Source organism: Centrocercus urophasianus, unplaced genomic scaffold (genome assembly GCF_019232065.1).
Source record: "Centrocercus urophasianus isolate 14NV4802_14NV808 unplaced genomic scaffold, USGS_Curo_1.0 seq_12, whole genome shotgun sequence".
Classification (NCBI taxonomy): Eukaryota; Metazoa; Chordata; class Aves; order Galliformes; family Phasianidae; genus Centrocercus; species Centrocercus urophasianus.
Window position 1 is genome coordinate 57,077,528 of NW_024884364.1, and position 7,408 is coordinate 57,084,935.

The following is a 7,408-nucleotide window of genomic DNA, read 5'->3' on the forward strand; positions in this document are numbered from 1 at the left end:
ATGTTTGAATGCCAGTGTTGCAAATGAAAATCAATAGCATGCTATTAGGCTCATTATGTTGCTGTTATGCATCATTAAAATGTATTTTAAAAGCTTTCAACATAAAATGGGAGATGGGATGAATAAGAAGAGGTTTTGAGGAAGTGCAGCACACTTAGAGACGGCCACAAGAGAAACTTTGTATGCGGTTGGAAAGAAAGCCCTGTAAGGAACTCAGTAGGTACAGGAAATAAATGGGAACACTACAAAATGAATGAGACAAAACTCTGATACAGACAAATCAGTGGAGCTTCACTATTGCTAGAGGAAAGCAAAATCATCAAATACTTATTGGATACATTTGCAATTTGAGGTTATTTCTTCGACTAGGCTATAAATACCACTACACCGCAGTGCTCTGTAATGCATCTAAAATATACTTTATCCTCCTGCACAAAAGAACTGTACTAGTTCCTAAAAGCATGTTTAAAAATTAGCCTTTCCAAGCATCCTTCTGACCAAATGTCACCTGGAAAAGCGTCACATCATCAGATACTTCAACCTACTTCTTCTCTATCTGGTATAGACACATAATGACAAAATTTTGGTCTAATATTTAAATGGCTGCATGCTTTTAAATGAGTAAGTATGCACGCACACACACAGTTATATTCACTGCAGAGACTTTCTTTCTAAAATTCTGAAATGTTCTTTCTAGAGGGAAAGAATGAGAAGAAAGGACTCTCTCAATATCTGGGAGTTTAGACAGGCAAAAGGGACAACAGATTTCCATTCCCCACATACATACACTGTTATGCTTTCATACCTGACTGCCTTTACTTGCATTGTTCCTGGCACAGGACCAGAACACAAACCCTCATCCTGCATCTCACCAAGCACTTTCTCACTAAAACCACCAGATCCTGTGTTTCTCCTTTCCTTCCAGGAGTCCTCAGTTCCTGTAAACAAAGCAAAGTAACTTTAGACAGAGATGAATATTCTTCCCTACTCCTAGTAGAGTCATTGCCCAGATTTGAGTTCAGCACCCTATAGGCAGGGGAAGAAACAGAACCTGAAAGTCCCCCTTTTCGAGGAACAGCTCTGATCAGCTCTGAATTATTGAACACTTTTTCAGAAAGCAGGTTTCAAGTTTGTAGTTGAAGCATAAAGCCTTTTCTCCTGCAAAGATGCAACTGATATTGATTTTAGATGAAAACAGACACAAAACATAAATCGAGTCACTGAACCAGGGAACAGAAATAGTGCCAGGTGAGTCAGGCGTGCAATTAGAGCTCAAATTATAAAAGCTGAATACTCAAAGTTCAGAGTAAAGAGTTCCCAACCAACGTTCACACAGAACACACGCTCACCTATTTTTGAATTACAAATGGATTTTTAAAATCCTTATTAATTAAACATGAAACAAAGAAAAAAGAAAGAAGACAAGTGAAAGGATTGTTTTGCTTCAAATCATTTTCTGAAAATGTTTGTTATCACAAAAGGGTTTCCTGGCCAGAATAAGGGTCCTTGAACGGATGTATATGCCAAAAGTCATATTGTATGCTGCTTTTATGTTCTAGTATCAAGAAACCAAGTAATTGCATTAACAATGACTTCACATGGGTTGACATTTAAAAACTGCCTTCAAATACAGAAGTGTCACTAAAATTCACAGAAGCGAAAGAATTCATCAACAATCACGTTTGTTTCTGAATGACCAGGGAGCAGCTCTTATGAAGCCATTGTAAAACAATATTTGGGCTGTTTCTAAAGAAACATCCAAGAATCACTTGACATCTTAGAAGTCTGATGAACAAGTGAAGATGTATTCTCATATAGTTACTAAGGAAGGCTTTTAGGCATTGTTAGCATGCCAACTGTTGATTACTCCAGCACTAATAGATCTGTTTCTACACTGGTTGTCTTGTTTTGAATTGAAGAGATGAATTAGGAAGGATAACGTGCAGTGGTCACTAGAAAGCTGCAGATGGAAAGACTCACACAAAACCTACCTTCTCTCTCCCCTTTTGGATATGCTGCTATTTAAAATATACTGCAGATGGGCTGGGTCACTTAAATTATTAAGGGAAGGAATTTGTGTACAAGAGAAAAGTCTTGTGAGAATAAACAAAACAATCTGGAAGTGTTCTGATTTCCCCTTTGACTTCAAGGTGTGACTTAATTCCATTCCCACCATGTTCTTCCTATGTGAAATATGGGATAAAAATACACTGGTGGAAGTTGTTTCCTAGCTGAAGTATTCAGCTTCTTTGCTAGAAGAAACTCAAGTATTTGCCATGGAGCAGGTCAATTTAATATAACTTCGTTGTCACTTTTTCTTTTGCCTCCTTAATGCTGTCATTTTCTGTTGCTCCCTCATTAGTATTCTTTCCCCAAGTGCCCACAATGCAGTTTCTATTCCTTGGTGTTATCTAGAATACAATAGCAAACAATAACATAATCAACTGGAATAAGCAAAGGAGAAAAAACAAATTCTACAGTTAAACTGCATGGCCTTTCCCGTAGCTTTGTCTGCTATTAGCAAATCAGATTAAGTCAAATCAAATGTGCTCCTTTAGTTACAGATCTAATTTTCCAGCAACAATTACCATTTCTCACAAGATGATGTCAATCTAAACACTAAACAAAGTTCATATTCACAGTGACATGACTTGAAAGGTTTATTTGTACATGCAAAGGTTGTCTGAAATCTGTGTGTTCGTATTAGTATTCATGAGCCAACAGGACAGAGTAACAAAGGAGCCTGAGTGTACTCAGTGTAGCCCCAATCCCTTTATCCATCCTTAGGAATTCAAAGCATGATGTTTACTGAGGCTCTTACTCAAGCCCAACTTAAAGAACAACGGGTCAATTTCATGCTTTTATTGATCATTTAGAAGCTCTTTTATAAGCCATCTTGCAGAAATGCATCTACGTTCAGCCTGCTCCCAGAGAAGCTGTACTGCAAAGGCAGCAACGTGAACCTTTTCCTTTGTGCCACAGGGCTGTGCTGTGCTGGACTGCCAGCCTGGACGAGCTGGGGGCCCAGCCGTCCCCCCTGCATGCAAAGTGATCCATTTGAGAAGTCAGGTGTGTCCCACCACTCCTTCAGCCTCCATAGTATCACATGCTGTTGCTTCTTTTTTACATAAATGTTGAGTCCAAGAATATCCTCTTTTGCAGCACATTTATTACACTTCTTGCCTGGGAAGTATTCTAGCCCCACCTTTTTCTTAGATTTTTTGCTACTCTGAAATGGTAATCTGTATTCCATCTTCCAAACCGTTAGCTTTCCTGCTCTGAACAGAAACCTCTTCATTTGGATAGAAGGATTTCAGATGGCTGCATTAGCCATGCAGAAGTAGCTTTCTTTTTTTGCTGCCTCAGTCACTGGGGAGATATTTTATTGCTCTGATGGCAATTTCTGCAATTCTACATTCATTATTTCAATAAGAACATTATGCAAGAATGGTTTGCATTTCTGAAATTTATGGGAAAAGGAGAGAGAGCTTTTTCTTTCTCAACAGGTTTCTCCTTCTTGCAGCAAATCTGCTCTGCGCAGTCTGCTATTAGCAGCAGGCTGACCAAAAAAGGCTACCTGGGCAGAAGCACCACAGATCTACTTGACAGTGGATTAGCACCCAGAAAACTGTCCTCCACTTCATGATGCCTAAAACTGTATCTTATTTCTAACCACAAACTTCCTCCTACCAAAAAAAAAAAAAAAAAAAAAAAAAAAAGAACAAAGAAAAGGTTTGCCAGCACGGCAGAAGCACAAAATCTGCTGCTCGGTTTCAGGTCAACAGATGAGCGCAACGTACAAAAGCATTGAGGGAAAGAAGCTAAAGGAGAAAAGCTGAATTAATTCCTTGCATCTCTACAGGGATCTTGGAGTTGTTCCCAGGCATTACTGACAGGGTGCAAGTCAAGAGAACTGTCTCACAGTGAAGAGTTATTAAGAGATGTGAGATGAAGTGTATAAAATGAATCATTATTCATCCCCAGGATCTGATGGGACTCACTCAAGAGATTCATTTCAGTTGAAGGATGAAGATGTTATATTGCAGTGTGCAGCCTTCTCATCAAAATGGTCACAGTAGCAAAAAAATAGGGGCAGAAAGTACGCAACCAATCTTTCAAAAGGCCACAGAGAGAATCCAAGAAACTTTAAGCCATCAAGTCCAATTTCTGTACTGATAAACGCAAAAGAAAATACCGCGATGAGGGTGGGGTGGAAAGAGAAAGAATCTATCCCTTGTGCAGCAGTGGATGATTCCCAACTATTGCTGCTGAGGAATGATACGAAAAGTCATTGAGGACAGTTCTTTTATAGCGTCAGGTCAACGTTCATGGCTTAAATAGAGCAAACAATGTGGAAAAGTGAGCAGAGAAATAAACAGGACTCATTGTATAAAGGTATATAAATATATAAATCTGTGGAACACTCACAGTTAAATAAGGATAAGGCAGTAGTAGGAAAAGCAGAGAAGGGCAACAAGGATATCAGAACACATAGCTTAGAGGGGAGCAACTGAGGTGTGCTATGGGAAGAGATATGCAGAACATGGTGAGCAATGAACAGAGTTAAGAAATAAGTACTGTTTTATGCAGTATGGCTCTTGAGCTGCAGAGATCATTGCCACAGCGTGTTGTGCATGCCAAAAACATAAGCTGGCCTGTGAATCACTGAAGATGAGCTCAAAGAAGAAGTGTTCATCAGGGGCTGGGAATGACGAGCATTCAACCTTTGAACTGGGAAGTACCTACACTGGAGATGGCCAGAAGCCAAGAGCACATGGGAAAGTGCCACTCTTGCTTGATCTTTTCTCTAGCAGTTTCTGCTTTCCAGTCATGGACTAGGTGAATACTGTCCTGTGTTCTTGTATATAGTTACGGACATTTAAAGCTGCAGTTAATCATGTGAGTTTCTCTCATTTATACCAGCAACTCCTATCAGGAAAACTTAAGTTTTGCTCTAATGAGCTATCTCCCAAGTTTCTGTATCCTTGGATCAAACCATATTCCCTCATCTCTGTAGGAGGTGTAGCAAAGACACAGAAACAGCCACCAGAGCCTTTTTCACCCTGCAGACCACTGACATGGTTTCACCTTCTCAATTTATTGCAACAGTTCTTCAGACCCAGAAAAACAAACCTCTCTGACAGGAACAAAGAACTACAACAGTTTCTCTGCAGCTCAGTGAAACAGAAGGGAAGATAGGAGTTGGCCAATTTGGCATGTTCTCAATCACTGTTACCCAAAATGTCTTCCCAAAGACCGAGAATTCAAGGCAGCTGCCAAAGTTCATCCTTCTGCCTATTTTGCCAGAGATCTATTTGACCTATAAAGAATTTTACTTTCCCACAGCACCTTCCTCCCTAAACTACTCAGTTTTCACCTTTTTTGACTGAAGAGATTTTTGACTGCTCTGTATGTGTTGCAAGTAAGGGTAGAAAGCCTTTGTATAAACCAATGCTTTCCCAAGTTCTCCAGCCAGCTCTTCTGCACACCTCCAAAGATTACTTCCTCAGCAATTTGCAATTCTTTTATCTTCTTCCTAAAAATTAAAACTTAAGTCCTTGATGCAGCTGTTAGCACATTGCAAAATCCCAAGGACTCACTCTTCTTTTTCCTAGTACAATCTGGTCATGGCAGCAAGCTCAATGGCATCCTCTTCCATTTGCTTTACTATTCTGGCTACGCTTCACACCACAAGCAGACCTCTCAGTGTGATCTACTCAGTGAGTAGCTACTCTAACAAGAATGCTTTTAGATTATCCCTTACATGTCTATAGATCTTGTTATTTTTGTTTTGATTTTTTTTTTTTCTTTCTGGGGGGGCAAGAGGGGCAGTTGTTGTTGATTGCTTTTGCTTGTTTTTCCCAAAGCAGTCAATGGACATGAGCCAGCAGTGTGTGCTTGCAGCCCAGAAAGCCAACAGTATCCTGGGCTGCATCAAAAGAGAGGTAGCCAGTAGGGAGAGGAAGGTGACTATCCCCTTCTGTTTTGTGCTTATGAGGCCTCATCTGGAATATTATGTCCAAGTCTTGGTCTCCCAGCACAAGAATGCAGAGCTGTTGGAGCAGGTCCAGAGGGAATGCCAAGACGATAAAGGGCAGGAACACCTCTCCAATTGAGACAGGCTGAGGGATTCGGGCTTGTTTAGCTTGGAGAAGGCTCCATGGAGACCTCATTGCAGCCTTCCAGAACTTGAACGGAGCTTACAAGCAGGAGGGGGACCGACTTTTCACATGGTCTGATAGTAACAGAACAAGGGGGAATGGTGCTAAACTAAAAGAGGGGATATTTAGGTTAGACAGTAAGAAGAAATTCTTCACTCAGAGGGCAGTGAGGCGCTGGCACAGCTGCCCGGAGAAGCTGTGGTGCCCCATCCCTGGAGGCACTCAAGGCCAGGTCGGATGGGGCCCTGGGCAGCCTGAGCTGGTGGGGGGCAGCCCTGCCCTGGTAGGGAGTGGGGCTGGATTATCTTTAGGGTCCCTTCCAAGTCAAACCATTCTAAGATTCTATGTATGTGAAGACTTTGCACCTCTCAGATCTTGTTTTCCTTCTTATTTGTTACCATTACCCTTCAATTTATATTACTTCATAAACAAAATTCCATTTTGACACCATGAATGGCTCACTGGAAAGCCAAGGTCTTCTGGGCCATGCAACTGGGGGTGCTCATCTGAGGGAACGCAGTCACTGCTTCTACAAGAATCAGACCACAGAAGCAGCGTCTGTTCTCGTGACCTTCCAAGTCCTTCTTCCTCAGTATGTACCGCAGTCTCAGCTCCATGTACGGTGGCAGGTGGGACAGGGCCCGAGGGTACGGCACGGAGCTGTCAGGGGAGGGGCAGCTGGGGGTGAGGGAAAGGATCTGCGCCAGAGGGCGGCGGGCATGGAACGGGATGTTCAGGGCTGTGGGCAGAGCCCCGAGCTGTTCCTCCCTTCCTCTCAACCCTCCACCGCTGGTTTATCGCCCTGGAGGCGATGACACCCCTCCGCTGAACGACCACCCTCCCTAAGCCGCACGATGCCGCACCGGCGCTGCCGCGTTCCCCCTACCGGCCCCAACGGTCTCCGCGCTCCGGCCCCACCCCGCCCCGCCAGGCCCAGTCCAATGGGAGCGCGCGGTGCCGGCCAATCCCCTGCCTTCCCCCCGCCCCCCGAGCGGATGGGGCCAATCCCGTCTCGCGAGACATCGCCGCGGGCCCGAGCACGGCGGGTGGATTGCAGCCCTCTCGCGCCGGGGCAGGCCGTCCTCACGGCTTCTCAACGACCGCGCCGCCTTACGGCCGCGCCGTAAAGCGCGGCCGGCGCGACAGCGCGCGGCCTTCCGGTGGCGGGCAGCGGCGGGGCCGGGCCGGGCGCCGTGAGGCGGGCAGGGGCGGATGCCCGGGGGCGGGGGCAGCCCGGCTGAGGCGGG